The sequence below is a fragment of the Protopterus annectens genome, chromosome 17.part0 (genome assembly GCF_019279795.1).
Source record: "Protopterus annectens isolate FY-2018-M chromosome 17.part0, PAN1.0, whole genome shotgun sequence".
In the NCBI taxonomy this organism is placed as follows: domain Eukaryota; kingdom Metazoa; phylum Chordata; order Ceratodontiformes; family Protopteridae; genus Protopterus; species Protopterus annectens.
Window position 1 is genome coordinate 381,053,592 of NC_056751.1, and position 19,306 is coordinate 381,072,897.

Genomic DNA, 19,306 nt, shown 5'->3' on the forward strand with positions numbered 1-19,306 from the left:
TTTGCTAGGACCATCCTTCATGACTTCCTAGAGAGCTTTGCTGGTCCTTCCTCCTCCCATGTTTCTTCCTGAGCTTTGGCACTCTCAGTCATGTTATGAATACTGCAACAGTGAAATGGAAGAACATAGTACAGTTGTGTAAAATGTTACCATAATGTTAGATGTTCTCTTGACTGTTGCAGTACTCACTCCTCCCCCTGGTCCTTTTCTCTTCTGGATGTACTGTTCACCTCTTGGTTTTCCTTGGACTGGCATTCCTACTGGGGCTGTCAGTTCTGAGGATGGTACATCTGGACATCACCTTTATGCCCTACATTACATGAGGAGCATATGTTTGACATACAGCATACCTTAAGGCAACCTAAAGGCTTTGGTATACTGGCTGGATGTTGGGCCATTCTTTGAAGGGGATCCCTCATGTTATGAATACTGCAACAAGGAAGAGAAGGACATCTACCATTATGATAAGATTTTACACAACTGTACTTTATCCTATCATATACTTAAAAAAGTTTGAGATTTTTTATTTTTGGGGCTTTTGCTTTTATGAGGATTGCCATTATGAAAGGTGTTGTCACTTGGAACTAGGTCCAGTGATGCTGTTTATCTTCTAATGTTACATTCCTCTTCACATTTGGGCTTATACTGCATAGAGATGGTTGCAACATACTGATGCACAAGAACCACAGAGTCAGTGGTATGGCATCAGTTTCTCATTATGCACAGTAATTGATCGGAATGAGAGGAAAGATTCTTGTAAGAGGTATGATGCAAGCAGGGTGTTTTCTCAAAGATAAAGTGGACCAGATATAAAATGGCTTCTACTAAGCATAAATGGCAATGCAACAGAAAAAAACTAATTCTTATTCTCAAATGTACAGAGGGTGTTAATAATTATATGTATTGCTTGTATGAACGGTAAACCTGAATGAATAGAAATACAGATTGGGTATCCTCATCAGTTTTAATTTAAGTTGCATTCTTTTCAGAATAGTTGGATGGCCTTAATCAATAACCTCCTGTATCTCAGAGCATTTCTGTTCAATCTCAGAAAAGATTTCCGTCATGCGTGTCTATAGTTTCAATATTTCACTGCAGATCCACACAGGACAAAACCTTGTAAATCAATCTGAAGAGTTTGACAGTAACTTATTTTGTTTCAGTACTAGAACAAATATAATCATATAATATTATTTTATTTTGCACGCATTTAAATCTTGTAATGAACAATGTTTAAGTTCTGGCATTGAGCTCTTAATAATAAATTATTTGCATAAGTAAAAGCAGCACTGCTAAACTACTGATAGCAAGTAAAATGTGTGTGTGGAGTATAAAACCCATTATTCTGAATGGCAATATATCACTTCACCTTTGGTTCCTAGGTTGAGGCATTGATTTAGAATTTTATAAAGCAAAAGAGATTAGCTAACAGTAGTTAGTAACAGTTCAATAATCAGAGGCTATGAATTAAGTTATGTTTTCTGTTTATGTTTCACATTTAAATCACCTAACATTGGTTAAAATACTATATGCTGAAGAAAAATGTGGCAGAATGACGTGCAAAAAGTAAGAGTGAATTTTTGACCTATGATTTTTGTACTTTCTGTAGTAGCTAGTGGGAGGTAAGAACAAAACTAGATGTCATGTTGATAAAGTGTAATAATACTGTGTCAAGCCTACAAGTTTCTGTAATACAATAATAAAATAAGTTTACAATTCATTCATTGGTTAGTGAGCCGAGGTTTGTTTTATGTCTTTTGTCTATACAACTGGCTAGCAGTTTGTGTACTTTTCCAGGCCAGTGGTAATTGCTTTCTACTAAACTGTGCTTTCACTTTGAATGTGTTTTTTATACAAGATACTACAGCATTTAATTTTGTGTTTTCTAAACATGTTGAGTTAGGTGTTTGCTCACTGTGTTGTAACAACCATATGTGAATTCCAAGAGTGACACTTTTGAGAATTTCATTCCAGAAGAATTTGCCATGCCTTGTCAGTCTGCCATGTGAAATGAATTCCATGTAAATCTCATTTTCTTTAAAGTGCAAAAAAATGATGTATGTTTCCATTATCTCTGTACTTGATTAACACATTGGCTGAAATTCATTGACCGCTTACATGCTTTGTGTAGTACAGAAAGAAGATCCAAATCACAGCCAGCTGACTGTTCAGTAGAGAAGCCTTGCACTACTCAGATGTGAGGACTTCTGTTGCCAGATTTAAACGCAGTAGTCAGGGGACATAGCCTGTTTGAATGAGACTACTGCACATCTAGTTGCACTGATCTTTATTAAGTTATATTATATACTAAACTTCTGTAGTAGTTAAGATCCATGCAGAGTAGTGCAAAGATTCAAAAACTGTATGCAAGAGTTTAGCTGTGTGCACCTCTGCATTTTAGAGAAACAGTTTGAGTAGGGTGAAGGGAAGCAGCATTGTTCTGCCCTCATCGTCAATCCAGGGTTAGTGTGGTGGAGGCTGTTTGCCCCTTTATGTTACACTAAAGGTGGATGTGCAATGTATTTGCCCAGGATGGTAAGGCACTCATCTGAGCAGCTGTCCAAACATTTTAGCTGATCGGTTCATAGGCATGCAAATTACTAATGAGTACAGTTGAGCACCATGTGCATGACGTTGAACTGCATTATTGCAGACTGTTGTAATTCACCTTGCCTGAGCAGCGCAAGTTGTGTTGCTCTGCACTTATATATGTCTCTTTAAGACACAGTGGACATGTCTAACGAGGACAGATCCTTTACACTGCATGTTTTATTATTCTGTTTAGTAAAATTTCATTAAACTCAAGTTTCAGAAATATTCCCAGCATATGCAAGCATGTGCCTTCCATATAAGTGTTGAAATGTGCATGAATACTTTTTTGCAAGGAAGTTAATATCAAGTGAAGTTTGTTCCATTTGGAAACTTGAAGAAAATGTATGCAGGTGTATGCGGGAGATGTCACTTATGTCCTTTCAGCAAAAGAAAATGTCTAGCAATAAATAGAAAGGAACCCTTCATTTATAACAAGGGTCACACTACAAATCAGGTGGAAAACAAATACATAAAATTGAGAAATTACATGTCTTTGTTGAGAGCCAGTCTTTGTTGTTCACATCTCGTTTTCCTTAATGTAACCAGTGAAATTTTGATCAATGTGCTTTGTCTGAAATGCTCCCCTCTCTGATAATTCCATCAGAAATCTGGTGTGCTATCAGCAATAGTGAAAATAAACTCTATTATGTTTTTAAGATCAGATTTCCAGCTGTGGGACACTGCAGAATGGACAACTTTTGCTCAGGAAGGTCATTCCTACACAGGATGCAAAGGGCAGCATTTTTATCCCCTAAGAAAATGCCACACTGTAGTTTCTGAAAGTAAAGAAAGGGCCATCACTTATGACAACTCATGGGGAAAAGGCAGAAGAGACTTTAGTTAAAACTTTTATTCTTACAGATCTCCTGAAGCCACCGTATTTTGACATCAGACGGAATATAAATACAATTTAAACAGCAGAATAATTAAACAATTAATATTCAAAGCCTTTTTCTTAAAGAAAAAAATCAAATTTGGTATTACAACATTTCTGCCAAAAATGAGAATTTTAACATAAATCAGTTCAGGTCTATCTTTAACCCTTTATTTGTACAGGCTGTAATTTTAAAACGTAGCTGAGATTCCAGCTTTAATGTGTCCACCTGTTAAAATGGCAAAAATGCTAACTAAAAATATTTTTAGTTGCCATGACCTGATAATATTCCTAATCATGTAATGCAACAACATTTGGAAAATTACAATTGCTAATATCAGACCACTGCTTATGAATCTTAATATAGCTATTAAATAATGTAATAAGTCTGCTTTTGAAAATGGTTTAGGTGACCCCACCACCAGTATTTCTTCCATGCATATAGTGGGATCACTTCTAATGACTGAATATAAAAGAGGGGGACACTGTTAAGGATGCCTTACAGTATCACAAGAATGAGATAAAAGTAAATGGAATGCACAACTGTGGAAAGTGGATTGTGAATGGATGGGTGGAACACAAGTGTGAACAGAGTAATATATGTTGGTACACAGTAAATAGGAGATCCAGATTTAGACATCTATTTACTGGGCAAAATGTGTAATTAAACTGTTTTGTGTGTCATGCAGAGCACACACTGCTATTGCAGCACCTTTTCTAACAGTAAAAGAGTGTGTAATTAACATAGAAGGATATGGGACCATAACTGAGGTATGAAGTACAACAATTAAAAAGCTTTAATTTAAAATAGACAGTAATTGGCTTTTGATTACAATTTTAAAGTCTTGAGGTATATTGGTTATATTTATGGATGGCAAAATTTTATTTTTCATTATGTATGTCTTTTACTAGACCTGATCAGGTAATATGCCCACATTTGAGATTCTGGTGTGTCTATAACAATAATTTAAGCTTAATGTGTGTCACAGTCCCAAGTCTTGTTTTGTTTCTTTTTTATGTAGACTTTCTAATATGTTTGGGTGTATGTTTTTGCTATTTATTGTTGCCATTTTAATAAAAGTTGTTTTTCCTTTGGGGTACCTTTGCCTTTTGTTCATCTCTGCTAAATGACTTTTAAAGATGGTGGGTATTTAAGTGAGACTTCTCTGTGACTGTCTCTCTGATATTTTGCTGCAGTTTGGCTTTCTGGTAGAATCTTGTTTTTCAGAGATTTGTATAGAAAGGGCAGCCCTATGTTTGCTTTCAGTTAACCAATCATGTTAGAGCTCTAGTTTCACTATATTTTCTTAAAACACACACACCCACACCCACCCACAGACATATTTGGAAAATTATGTTATTCTGCTAAAGTATGGTTGTGAATGAAATAGTTGAATTATATGGGGTATCTATATGACTAAAGAGGTTTTAAGTTAATAACCTGTGTTGCAAGATCTGTTAGAGGCTGATGAGACAAGTGGATGAAAACAGTATGATTAGGAAACTTGTGTGTGGGGGGGATAGCCTATGTTGAATCAGAACTCTAGAGAATAGTTGCTTGCTAATGGGTATAAAATAATGGAGTACTGGAGACTATGGTTGTTTGTGATCAAACTGGGGCAATGCGGAACAGGGAGGGAATTCAGATTTGCTAGGCATGTAGTAGAATGCTGAAAAGAATAAACATCAGTAGAAAGGTTTGGGACAAATGAAGATGCTTAGGGAGTTACATTTAAGGAAAATGGTTCAGTTATGATGGGGAATACGAATCTTGGGGTACGGATGGAACAGACAACTAGGATAACACTGTGTGGCTAAAACAGAGTAGCCTTCAGCTTTGTGTAATGAGTGGTGAACATGAGTAGAGAGGAGCAGGAGAAAATTATGACAAATGTGGAGCTGTAAAGGTGGATAGAAAGTAGAGTACAACGTTCTTGTGTACAGTATATGGCTAACGAATGAGATAAAGGGGATATAATACAACATGCATGTGTAGAGTGTGGTATGGATAGTGGAAGAACAGGAGGAAATGCAGAACATGTCATGACAATGAGTTATTGTAGAAAATAGGGAAAGAGCAAATAATCAGAAGACCTGGTAGATATATAAACCAAACTGCTTTTATTAAAAATTACAAAAATTGAATGTTGTTTACTTGCTTAAAACCAGGAAGGTAATCGTACATATTGACAAAGGATCAGATGTAGTAACCAAAGTCGAGGAAGCGAAAGAGTTGAAAAAGCATGAATATACAGTGAGAAATCTGGTGTGCTGTCAGAAATACAGAAAACAAACTGTTTAATATGTTATTGGTTGAAATAAGGAGATGTGGGGCACAAAATGAAGCAAGAATGTTAGTGGGGGGGTAACCTAGAACCTAGAATAAAAACAGGGTCCAGGATGGAGTCGGGTGATTGAAACCTGATCACCTGTCCTCATGCCATGAAACAGTTGCATGTAAATAGTCTTATGTACTTCCTAAAAACAGTGTATTTGCCTCATTGTTAGCACTCAGATTTCACAAACCTAGAGAACACACCAGCTTATGCTGAATTGCTCTCAGAAACTCTGTACTACCATGTCAATATCTGCATAGAGGCTGCTGTACCTACCAGAAGTCTTTGTCACACTACCCTGTTCCAGCTCTGCAAATGGATCACTGTGTTGGTTAAGAACATGGTCGATATGCTATAACTAGATGCTAATAAATCCCTTGACATCATGTGTCATACAGTCTCAGAGAAGGGGACTATGATTGGTGGAGTAAATTGTCAATGGCAAAAATGTTGGGAAGCAGTGACTCTTGGGAGGAGATGGGAACTGTCAAGGGAAGAAACCGTCAAACAGTACATTGCAAGAAAGTCTGACAGGATTAGTGCTTTTCAATATATTTGTATCAAGCGTATGTGGCCATTAGAAGATGTTCAACACACTTGCTGGTATTAAGATTGGAATTGTACACCCTGGCTGTGTTCCATAGAGGGCTAAAGCCCAAACAATTATCCAAGTCTGAATAGCAGCGTGAGTACTGAAGGAATGAAGTAGAGCAGGATGGGAATAGTAGCATCTCCTGACTTTCACCAGTCCACTGCTCACCACCAGCAAGTGGAGGCTGGAGGCCACCAAACATGCAGCATAGACTGGAGACATTGGTTTGATGCTTCCAAGCCAGTAATGAATAGCCCTCAGTGAACATGAAAAGCGAGTCACACTCAGTGAAGCCCCTAAGGCAAGCAGGCACATTTCTCAAGACTCTAATCATAAGGTACTCCATTCAATGACATACTGATGCCCCTCTAACCAGGCTGAACAAGAAGAAGATAATGGTTTGTTGCTTATCGGTATCCAGAATATACCAAATTATGTGTGCACTTAACTCATTACACAACATTTACCAGTATGACTCCATTCGTGTAAGTGTAAATGACCTTTGACGACCTCCCCCAAATGAAGAGAGACACTATGGAGCTCTCATACTATGTGTTTCATGCTGGTATGCACCTAGCATTGAACAGCACTTTACCATCGCTAAGGATGACACCACAATATGAGGAAAAGATAATTGATTTTAACAACTGACTGCCTTTCTTCTGACTTTCTAAAGGTATCCAATATTTGTCAGTTTGTGAGGGCATGTTTAACAGACTACTTTGCTTTTCCAAGAATGGTCTGCACCTCTTACCTCTAGGCTTTCAAATAATGACTAAAATATCCACTCCATAGTGCCTTTTTTACGAAATGCCAAATTGACAAACCTAACAACATAACAAAATCGACTCAAGTTCAAAGTGTTACTACACAATGCTGGGAGCCTAAATAAAAAAAAAAAAAAAGCTATACTTCCTCCAACCCTTCCTCACACTCAAGTATAAACATCTGTGCAGTTACTGAGACATGGATTATAGAGGCAGAGAGTACCTTGGAAATGCAATGTTTTGGTACCTCCCACACTTTTAGACCAGTAAATGCAAAGACAAAGGCTAAAGGTGAAGGTGTCTCGCTATACAATTACAAGCATACCTGTGGACTGGTCAAACAGTATGATGAGCTGGTGTTTCTCCACATGCAGATCACAACAGACAAAATCCCATACCATATCCTAGCCAGCCATAAGTCATTCTCTTTGTTGCAAGAAGTTAAAATGCATATTTCAGTCCTACTGGAGACACTTGCCATCCAACTCAACACCCTACTCATAGGAGACTTTGATTACCCCTCTGTAGACTGGGAATCCTACATGGCATCATATCTGCAGGTGCAGAGATTCCTGGACTTTGTAAATGTAACAGACCTTGACCAAATAGAGAAAAATGGCCTCTAGGGGCTCCAACATACTGAACCTCATACTCATAAATATGGAAGAATGCTGCCCTCCTCCCCTCCAATGTCTCATCCTCCCTAGTAAGGTCTGACCATAATGCTGTCTCCTTCAAAATAAAAATCAGCTCTACCTTCCCTTAAGTTATGACTTGTCAAGACTGAATGTCCCTCCAAACCTAGAGAACACACCAGCTTATGCTGAATTGCTCTCAGAAACTTTGTACTACCATATCAATATCTGCATAGAGGCTGCTGTACCTACCAGAAGTTAGCCCAGAAATAACGCCAGAAACAAACCACCCTGGTGGCATCCCAAATTAAACAGGATTTACAACAAAAGGAATATAAATTATAGCAAAAGTCCGTAAACATAATTCCCATAAAGATAAAAACTCCATCATCAAACTGAATAAGCAACTAAGAGGGCTAATTAGATTAAACAAAGCCATCTTTAAAGTTATGATAGCCTCTCAGGTAAAATCTAGCCATAAGTCCTTCTTCAGCTATGTCAGAAACCTCAAAGTCAGCACACAGCACTGTGTTGAACTGGTGGTTAATGGTACCACATTCACCTGGAGATATAGTGGACCTGTAAGTGGACAAATTCACCTCCAACTTTACCCCTGTGACCCCAAAAACACCCTCAAACATAGCCCCTCCAACAATAACCAAGGAGCAAAGATTTTAAGTATTATTTTGCACTTTTACTACATCATTGAAGACTTCTCTGCTATTTATTATTTATCCTCACTTGCTTAGAGTTAAGTTGCATTTTACCACCGGTGTAATGACTGCTTTTCTGTAATTGTAGTGCTCTAGGCATGTTGTATCTGTTGTTGCCAGCACTTTTAGATATCTGTTTTGTGGTTCACCAACACGGGTTCAAAACCAGTTGATTTTGCATTAAGAGGGTTAAAAGTCTGCACTCTTGTGGCAGGAGAGGTCTGATTTCACCTGTCTGAGCTGGGAATTGCTGGTGGAAAGCTTATCATGTGTTTATTTTATTGGTTTGTGGAAGTCGCTTTCCTCAGCTTGTATAGAAGCCTCAGATTTGGATGATGTTGCTCTTCACGCAGGGGCAGATAGCAGTGTCCGGTATAGTTTTAAGCAACAAGAAGTATTTTTGCCTATAAGAAATATCTCTAAAAATTTCTGCAGTTCTACACTGCTGAAAGAGCAACTGGTTTGTGCAGTGAGCAGTATTGCTGCATTTAGTTTTAGATTATACTATTACAACACCCAAACTTATAAGTACCTTCTCTAAAATGTCCACAATCTCTCACTGTCAAGCAACAACTGGTTTGTGTGCTGAGCAGCATCACTGCATATGTTAGCTGCAGATTACAGTGCTTAAAACAGCCAAACACCCTCCAGCTGCAAACATCCCCCCATTTTATTCCCTTGTAAAACACATATTAAGGACCACCAACCATGGATACATATTTTTCTGCCATCTCTGCAGCCAACTTGATGGATATTGGCATCCTGAGGCAATGGAACAATTGCCTCAAGTTTACTGAAATCCACTTAATTGTGGAACAAACAAATGCAGTATGTGAGAGATATGGTTACACAATGTCACTAGAGGCAAGACTCTCTCATACAGACACACCAAAAAAAACATCATGTAGGTTGTCAGTAACAAACACAACACTCACCATACTAGTAATGGACCAGACACATAGATCCTCCATTGTGAGACATAGTAATGTTCCAACCACCAGGCTAAATAAGGAGATGGTTGCAATTAGTTGCCTGTCAGGGGCCAGGTTTCACAAGCACACACAGGTCACTTAACCACAGGTATAAGTATGACTCAATAATAGAACATGTGGGCGTTAATGACCTGAGATGTATCCCCCTGGACTCTATATGAAGAGAGACACTATTGAGCTGTCAGAATGTGTCGCAAGGGGGTATGAGCCTAGCATTAGCAGCATTCTCCTTGGATGATGCCACAGTAGCAACAGACTTTAATAATTGGCTTAGCTACTGGTGTTACTCCAAGGGGTTCCAATATTTATCAGTCTAGGAGAACATGATTGGCATGGCTCACTGCTTTGCCAGGGATAGTCTGCACCTGTCACCACTAAGCTTTTGGATATTGGCCAAATCATTATCTGCCACTACAGTGACTTTTTTAGACATTGCCAAACAGATAAACCTTCCAATGCAGCAAAATTTACTCATGATAAGCTAAAGCTATTACTGCTCAATGCTAGGAGTCTCAATGAAAAAACACAATCCCTGGAAGCACTTCTCACCCTGGAGAATGCTAATTTCTGTGCAGTTACCGAAACATGGTTCACAGCAACAAAAAGCATCCTGCCGCTGCAAGGCTATACTGCTTTCCATGCATTCAGACCACCCACTGCACATGAAAGGAAAAAGATGGAGGTGTATTAATCTACATAAAAGATTAGCACACCTCAAGACTAGTCAAACAGTATGGCATGCAAGACCTGCTTCATGTCCAACTAACCATAGGTAAAATCCCTTGCACTAAATATCCTTGCTTGCTACAGGTCCCCCATTATCCATCCACCCACAACCCCTTTTTCCCCTTTTGCACATGGGGTAGGGGTGTCACTTCAACAGTGACAATGATCTAGAGCCAAGATTTACACCCCTGGGTGGCTAGCCCTGCCACAATAATACTTACACACCACATGTTCATACCTTTGACCAGTTTAAAGTGTCCAATCCACCTACTGCATGTCTTTGGAATGTGGGAGGAAAATGGTGCACCCAGAGGAAACCTGTGCAAACACAGGCAGGACATACAGAATTTGCACAGAAGACACCCCAGTCGAGAAATGAACTAGAGAACCTCTTGCTCTGAGGTGACAACACTATCCGCTGCACTACTGTGCTGCCCAGGCCTCCCTAGCATGACCCAGGAAAATTATTCCTCATACCTGAATGTACTAGAATCTCTTGCCATTCAGCCCAACATCATACTCAGTGCTCAACCAATAATGTGCAGGCTCAAAGATTTCTAGACTTTGTCAATGCAAATGCCTTGGAACAATTAGTCTGCACTCCCAATAGGGGTACAAATATCCTAGACCTGGTACTCACAAACATGGGGGAGCATAGTACCCCATCCAGGTTTAATGCCCTCACTGGTTAGATTGCATCACAAAGTTATCTCCTTTGAAATAAATGTAAAGGTAGATCCACCATCTAACCCCAGAACGTTTCAAAGGATCATAGGAAGTTACTAGGCTATTGGCCCTGAGGCCCTTACAAGCCTAGCCAACAATTTAGCCCATGTTCCGACAAGTCAGCACCCGATGCCCCTGTCCAGCTGCGACACAGGTGGAATCCCAGGGGTGTATTTTCTGATCCACATCCAGTTATCCAGGTTGTGCTTAAAAATGGTTAATGAGGTATTCTGCTTGATGTGAAGCAGGAGTCTATTCCACAGAAGGGGGAGTCTCGGGGGCACACATCTGTCCCACCAACAAGTCCTATTGATGTCACAGGCCAGATTGCGGTTTCTCATGTGGATTACAGGAGTGGAGCTTGACTTGTGGATATGCAGCAGTCCCATCAAGGCAGGGTCTGAGATTGTTTTGTATGCCAGACAGAAGTCACCTCTGAGGAGACTGAGTACAGGGACAGGGCCTTTAGCCTGTCTGTGTAGGGTAGATGTCTGAGGTCCTGGATTCTGCTGGTGAGGAACCTCTGCGGTCTCTCCAGCTGCTGCATGTACTTTGTGAGGTATATGCTGAAAAGGGCATTGTACTTAATAAAGGAAGAATATAGGGATGTTATGACCACCTTGTCCCTGGATGAGATACCCTTACTAATGAGGTAGGTCATGTGGAAAGCTTTCCTTACAACAGAGGCAGTATGGTGGTCAGAAGTCAGTTTGCTATAAACCTGGGTGCCCAAGTCCCTCACAATTGATTGTATGCTTAGGACCTTGATATTAATGTGATAATTTATGGGGATGCCACTCTCCCCAAATGGGATGATGATGCATATTTTGGCATTTAATTTGAGGCCATGTTTCTGGCACCAGCCATTTGTTTGGATGAGACCCTCTTGGAGGATGTCCACATCACTAGGGGAATTGATGACAGTGCCCAACTTGTAGTCATCTGCAAACTTGGTCATCCATAGCACACTGGTTTTGGCCTGCACCTCAGAGAAGTGTATCCCAAACAACAAAGACCCCAAGATCAATTCCTGGAGTATACCACTCTTTACGGGTCAACTGCTTGAGGTGGCTTCCCCTATTTTGACTAGGTGGGTTCTGTCAGTAAGCCAGTTTGCTACCCATCTGGTAGCATGCAGATTGATGCCCAGTTGAGGGAGTTTATATACTATACCCAAGTGGAAAATAGTATTGAAAGCTTTGGCCAGGTCAAGGTAGGTGGTGTGCACCATCTTCCACTCATCCATGGCTTTAGTGACTATCTCAAAGAAGTCAACCAAATTTAACAGGCATGACCTTCCCTTGACGAAACCAAAATGTGTGGGATCAAGTGTTTGGAGGTTGCCAATCCCACTGTTAATGAGGTCCATGATAATCCACTCTATGGCCTTGGAGACCAGCCTAGTTAGGCTTATGGGTCTATAATTTCCTGGATTTGTGGATGCTCCACCTTTGTGCAAAGGGATGATAGTGGCTGTCTTCCACTCAGCTGGAACAAAGCAGGTAATCAGGCTTTAGTTGAATAGGGTGCCTAATGCTGCTGCAAGTTCCTGTTTGAGTTCATGTAGGATGATCCCAGGTTCCATGGAGGCTGTATTTTTTGCATTTGAGAGGACAGTGATAACTTGCTCCCTAGAGAGAAGGGGAGGGGGCAGGTGCTAGGATGTCCTGATTTCCTGATTGGGGAGACAGAGGAGTGAACTTTTCACTGAACCTGTCTGCCAGCAGGTTGGCTATATCTGCGGCATTTGTGTATGTGGTGCCCTTGACCACCAGTTCTGTGTAGATGTGGGTGCTTCCCTTGAGATTGTGGACATATGTGAGGAAAGCCTTGTGATTGTCTTTAGTAGATGTGGCCAGTTTGGACTCAAAGTTTGCTTTCGAGGATTTCACTAGTGCTCTTATTTGCATGTTCAGGATAAGGAGAGATTGCTCCCAATTAGGCACCTGCTCTTTCTTGGTCCTGGACAGCAATTTTTTCCTTTTATTATAGAGTTTATTTATTGCAGATGTCCACCAGACAGGTTTAGTCTTCCTTGAGGAAGATGATTTAGTCCTTACGGGTATCCTGATTCCATGCAGCTATATAAATGCGAGTATAGTACTTTGTTGTAAGTTTGAATATATGTGCCCGTTCCTATGGAGGGGGAGGGGTGCTGTGAAGCTATTTATACCTTCCCTCAGGAGGTTGTAATCAGCTTTGCAATAGTTTTCCTGTTTGTCTCTATCGGGGGGGGGGGGGGTTGGGGGGATGGTGACTTTGAAAGTGACCGCTTTGTGGTCATCTCTTACCAGGGAGAATGACATTGTAGGAATGCTGCAGTGGTTACTCATGTTGGTTAATATCGAGTCCAAGATATTTCCACCTCTTGTGGGGGTGTCAAGGCATTTGCATTAACAAAATCAAGGAATCTCTGCACATTTCTGTGTTGGCATGAGTAGTTATTGCCTATTAAGTGACAGCATAACTAATTTCCAAGATCCCCCAAATGCAGAAAATATGGAGGCATTCCTCCCAACTGTAGAGAATTTCCTGAATGCCCAGATTTTTGACTCATATTTTCTGTCTATTCTTCATAAAATGTGTTGTTTTCTGGCATATCACTGAGTATTGAAGTCACTAAATGATATATATTTGAGTTTCAAATTTCATGTCCTTCAGAAAATGCATGCTAACACAAATACTGTTATTTTAGCAACTTTCTAAGTTTACAAGAGTAATATTTAAGATATGTCCCAATGTTTGGGCCTTTTTACCCCCATTATTTTAGGCTTTGTCCAGGTTTCTTGCTCTAAGAGTTTGAGAGCTATTTCCAGAGGCCTTTGTGAAGGTGTATGCAAAAACACTGTACAACCATAAAAATAGCTGCATAGAAATGGCAGTACCAGACTGAAATAAGCCCAGGTCAAATTGCAAAAACAATCCACCCTGTTGGATTCCTGGTATAAATAGGCTGTGCAACAAAAGAAAGAAATTCCTGTCCAGAAGTAGGAGAGGACATGTACAGAAGTACAAAACCTCTGCCATTAGTTTAAAGAAGTAAATCAGGGAACTAGTCAAGTCTTAAAAAAACAATTTTGAGACAAAAATAGCCTCCCTAGCAAAAGATAACCATAAGGCATTTTTCAGTTATGTCAGTAATCTTGAGGCCAACACTGAACAATGTGCAGAGTTAATTGTGGACAAAACCACTTAAACCCAACCAGAAGATATAACAAATCTGGGGGCTGATAAACACAGCTCAAATTTCAACCCCATCACCTCTGGTTACCTTCCAGGAAATACCCCCCACCACTCCTCCAACAGTTATCACCAGAATCACTGTGCTATCTAAAGCTAAAATCATGGCTTCAATGGGTCCTGACAATATCTCAGAATGTCTCTTAAGTAGCTTGAAAAATTACCTATTGGGTGCACCAGGATCAATATTTAACCACAGCCTACAGACAGGCTTTGTCCCTGGGGAGTGGAAGACAGCAACGGTCATCCCTCTGCATAAAGTGTGGACATCAACAGGCCCATAAGTTTGACTAGTCTCATGTGCAAGGCCATGGAAGTAATAATCATGGACCTAATAAACAATGACATGGGGAACTCTCCAAACACTGGACACAACCCAGTTCGGCTTTCTAAAGGGCAGTTCATGCCTGCTAAATCTGGTGGACTTCTTTGAGAAAGTCATCAATGCCATGGATGAGGGCAAAACAATTCACACTGCCTACCTTGATCTAGCTAAGGGAAATGACACAATTTCCCACTCCCATATTGCAGTTAAACTCAAAAAATGGACATAAATCCCTAGATCATCAGATGGATAGCCGGTTGGCTCAAGGACAAGAGACATGTTAGAGTGGGGGAATCCAGACCCAGCAAGGGGGCAGTTACTAGTGGAGTATCACATGTCTCAGTGCTGGGACCTCTCTGGTTCAGAATATGCTTATCTGAAGTCGAGGCTAATGTAGATGGCCTTTGGCTGAACATGTTTGCTGATGACTGCTAGTTGGGGTAATCAATGAATCCTCCAATGACATAGATATCCTTCAGAAAGGTCTGACTCAGACAAATAATTGGTGCCAGAGCTATGACCTAAAACTAAATGCAAAAAATGCATAATTATACCGTGCAGGAAGATGAATACTCTTGAAATTACAAGATTAATCATAAATCCCTAAGAGTGGACCCAGTGGTGAGAGATCTAGGTACACAAATAGTAACCTGGACTTTGATAACCTGTGTCTGTGGTGGTGAGGAAGTTATTGTATGTGGCACAGCTTATAAGTAAAGGCATGGTTCCTGATTCAAGGACGTTATAGTCCCACTATACTCAAACCTCATCTGACCAGTAATAGATTACAATGCACCTTTTCGCTTGTTACCTGTGGTAACTGGAGTAGCCTTAGAGGTTTCTTACAAAAAGAACACAGGGTGTAAATAATATGTCCTATGCAGATCACCTAACATCCCAATCCCTTTACTCTGTCTCCTACCAACTATTAAGTGGTCATCTATACCTGACCTACAAGGCATTGTCAGATCTGGTCCTGATGGAGCTGTTACACATTAGCAAAACAGAGAGCATGAGGATTATGATCCAAGGATCTAAACCTGGCCTGTGATGTGAGCAGAATGTGCTGGAGGGACACATATGTGCCTTAGAGAGTATCCCTTCTCAGGAACAGGCTACCTATTTGCATGAAGCAGAGCCCTTCCCTGACCCCCTTCAAATGCAATTTGGATCAATGGATGGGGAATTATAAATTCATTCCAAGGGTGGCACCTATGTCCTTTATGCACAGGACAGTGTGTAAAATACTCAGGAGCACAGGCACAAACCTATGCCCCCTCCACCCCATACGTAATGATGTCTAGGCTTGTAAGGGCTCTTGAGCCATTAGCTTAATAATCTCCTATAAACCTATGTACTGGCTCCTCTCAATAAAGCCAGCCTCAGTGGCCCCCAGTAACATCCTGGGATGCCTCCTGAATACTCTAAAATGTGACATCATGACCTCTGCAGTCACTATTTAACTATAGTCTCAAAACAGGCTTTATGCCATGAAAATGGAGGACTTTGCTTGTCAGCACCCTTCATAAGAGTGAGGATCTTCAACAGATCCTGGAAACTGCAGACCCATAATCCATCTAGTCTTATTTGCATAGCCCTGGAAGGAATTATCATATAAATTATCAACAAGGGCATAGGAAACCTAGAGACATGGGATCCATCCCAGTTTTGCTGTGTCAAAGGAAGCTCATGCTATGCTAACTGAACCTGGTGGACTTTTTTAGAAAGGTCACTAAGGTAATGGATGAGGGGAAAAAAGGTGCATACCGCATACCTAGATCTGCCTAAAGCATTTGATACAATGTCTCACTTGGGCATCGTCAATAAACATGTGTAACTAGGCACAAATCCCTTTAAAACATGCTGGTTCATGGACAGGACCCAAGAGGTTATTATCAGTGAGGCCACCTCCACAAAGAGGCCAGTCACCAGTGGCGTCCCACAAGGCTCTGTGCTGGGCCTGCTCCTCTTTGACATCTACTTCTTCGAGGACAAAGCCAATGTCAAAGGCCTCTGGTTGACCAAGTTCTTAGATGATTGCAGACTGGGAACATTAATTGAATCCCCACCAAGATAAGAATACACTTTCGGGAAGGTCTAACACAGACAATTGCTTGGTGCCAAAGCCATGGCTTAAAGCTCAGTGTCATGAAAAGCATTATATCTTTTGGGAAGTCAGTCACCCGGGGTAACAACATCATCAAAAAACACCCTAAAAGTTGGTTTACTAGTCAAGGATCTGGGAACTCATGTAGATGATAACCTAGCCTTCAACCAACAGATGTCCAAGGTAGTAAGAAATTCCTTTTTTATTGTTTAACTTATAAGTAAGGGCGTAGCATCTAGGTCCAAAGAGGTTAATGTACTACTGTACTTTGCTCTCATCAGACTTATCATAGAGTATAGTGCCCCCTTTGCTGTGTAACTAACCAGAAATATGCAGCAACTGGAATATACACAAAGGTTCCTTGCAAAAAGAATACAGGGAGTAAACAAAATGTACTGTGCCGATCACTTCAAAGCCCTGTCTGTTTACTCTGCATCACACAGAATACTGATAGGTGATCTTTGCCTGGCATATAAGTTATCTCCTGGACCCTTTTTTGATGAATCTTTTGCACATCTGTGGAACAAACAGCATCAGAACTACTAGGTAAAAAGACTCAGTTTTGCTTGCAACATAAATAGGACATGTTGGAGAGAGAGATGTTTCTCAGAGAATTCCCATTCTCTGGTACAGGCTTCCCATCCATGTGAAGTAGAGTTCCTCCTTAATCCTATTTAAGCACAATTTGAATCACTGGGTAATTGGAAGTTCATCCTGGGTCTGGCGCCTATGTCTTTGATGATCAAAGGCAGTCAGTAAATCACTACCTATATTAATCAAATTTGTGGGTCACATTTGGGTTGAATGGCTAGGCTTATAAGGGCCCTAGTGGTTGTTAACCTAGTATTCACCTGTCAGGGCATTATAGGTCTTTCTGATGATAGAAGCCTGTGTCAGCCACCGGGGGAGGGGTTAGAGCATAAAATAAAAGCAGCATCACTACCTGGATCTGGAGATGCAGTTGAAGACACAAATGCATGTACTGTTTCTTGAATGTTGTTTGTCTCTGGTGGTTTGTTGCCCTCAGCCCAGGAACTCCCATTAACACAGAAGGAACAAATGGGCTTAGGACAAATACGACTGGAGGGCTAATGTTAGACAAGCATGTAGTGAAAGAACTCATAAAGAAGATTGGAATGTGGTCTGGACTAGGAGAAGTAGCATCTATGACCATGTGACTCACCTAGCAGATGAATTGGAGGCGGTTATGGTTAATGTTGAAAAAGCTAACAATATTATGCAGAATATTGGTTATGCAACTCATTAAAGTTATTATTTATCATGTCTGATTGACAAAACAGTGGAAATTTCCTCCATGGGGCAAATGACATCTTTACCACCAAAACCTAGTATTACAAGCATTAAGCTGCTAAAAACCTAATGGTTCTTTACAAAAATTGTAGTAGAATGACACTGGTCAGATAGGTTATGCTTGATGCTGACATAAACAAAAACTAGTTGTAATATTCAACTCTGGAGATCTATGTGTATTATTCTACAGAAGCAAAATATAAGTATATGCTAATTACATCTTCTACCCTGAACCAAGTTGTGAAGTATCAAAGAGGAAAAGAGAGGTAATGGGTAAAACAATGGTGAGTATTGTGAACAGTATAGATTTTTCAGATACAGATGATGTCCTTTTGTTACGTGGTGCTGTGGTGAGGTGATGGCTGGAAAACATCATTCACTTCCTGAATTTGTGTAAAAAAAGGATATTGTGTTGTCTGACATTGAACATTGGAGTATTACCAAGGTGGTGAGAGTGAAATTATATTCGCAGGATAATGAAGTGCTCCAGACCATGGGAATGTCCTCACTACATGATAGAATGGAGAGAGGATAAAATCAGTAAACAAAGGAGAGTGGTATTGCTGGAACTGAATTAATCTTGAAGTCTTGGTTAGTGCTTTCACAAGATGGACTCTGTTTTTACAAAATTTCACCAACACAACCTAGACTGCATTTTATATAGCATATATTGTGGACAGATGTAGTTAGAAAAAATGTTAAAAGCAACTGGGTGCACAAGTCTCAGGATAAAAAAGTGCACTGGTGCCAGGATTGGAAAAAAAATGACAGTGTAGAATCGTCAAGACATGGAAATAGTCCTACAATGGAGTTAGGCCAGGCTCAGGAGGAGGAGAGCCCCACTGTTGTAGAAGAAAGTAGTAGTCCACAAAAACTGACAGGCCAAAAAAAAGCCATAAGGATGATAGAGTAGACTAGACTATTTCAGGATAATAAAGAAATGTATTGTTACTATTATGCAAGAAGCCCAGAAGTTTCATACAGAAGGTATACAAAAAGATTAAGAGAAAAATTAGATGAAAGAAAAATACTTGTACAAGAAAAAATGTCAAAAGCCTCACATGCAAATTTGTATTCATTAATACAACAGATTCACGAAAGACATTGTAAGGACCAAGAAACCCTGGGCCATTTGGAAAAAGAAGCAACTGAGAAAGTGTGAAAATATAAAAAACAAAAGCTAAATAATTTTGAAAGGTACAAAAAGAAATGTGGACATGGGAAAGAGAGAAAGGTCTGATATGGTGCAATATTTATGCAAAGGAGAAAACTAATTTAATCAATACAAAAAAGCAGCGCCAAAGATATTCAGAAAGAAATACAGGCAAAGGCACCCAGGTTAGAAAATGTCACAATACAAAAATAACATC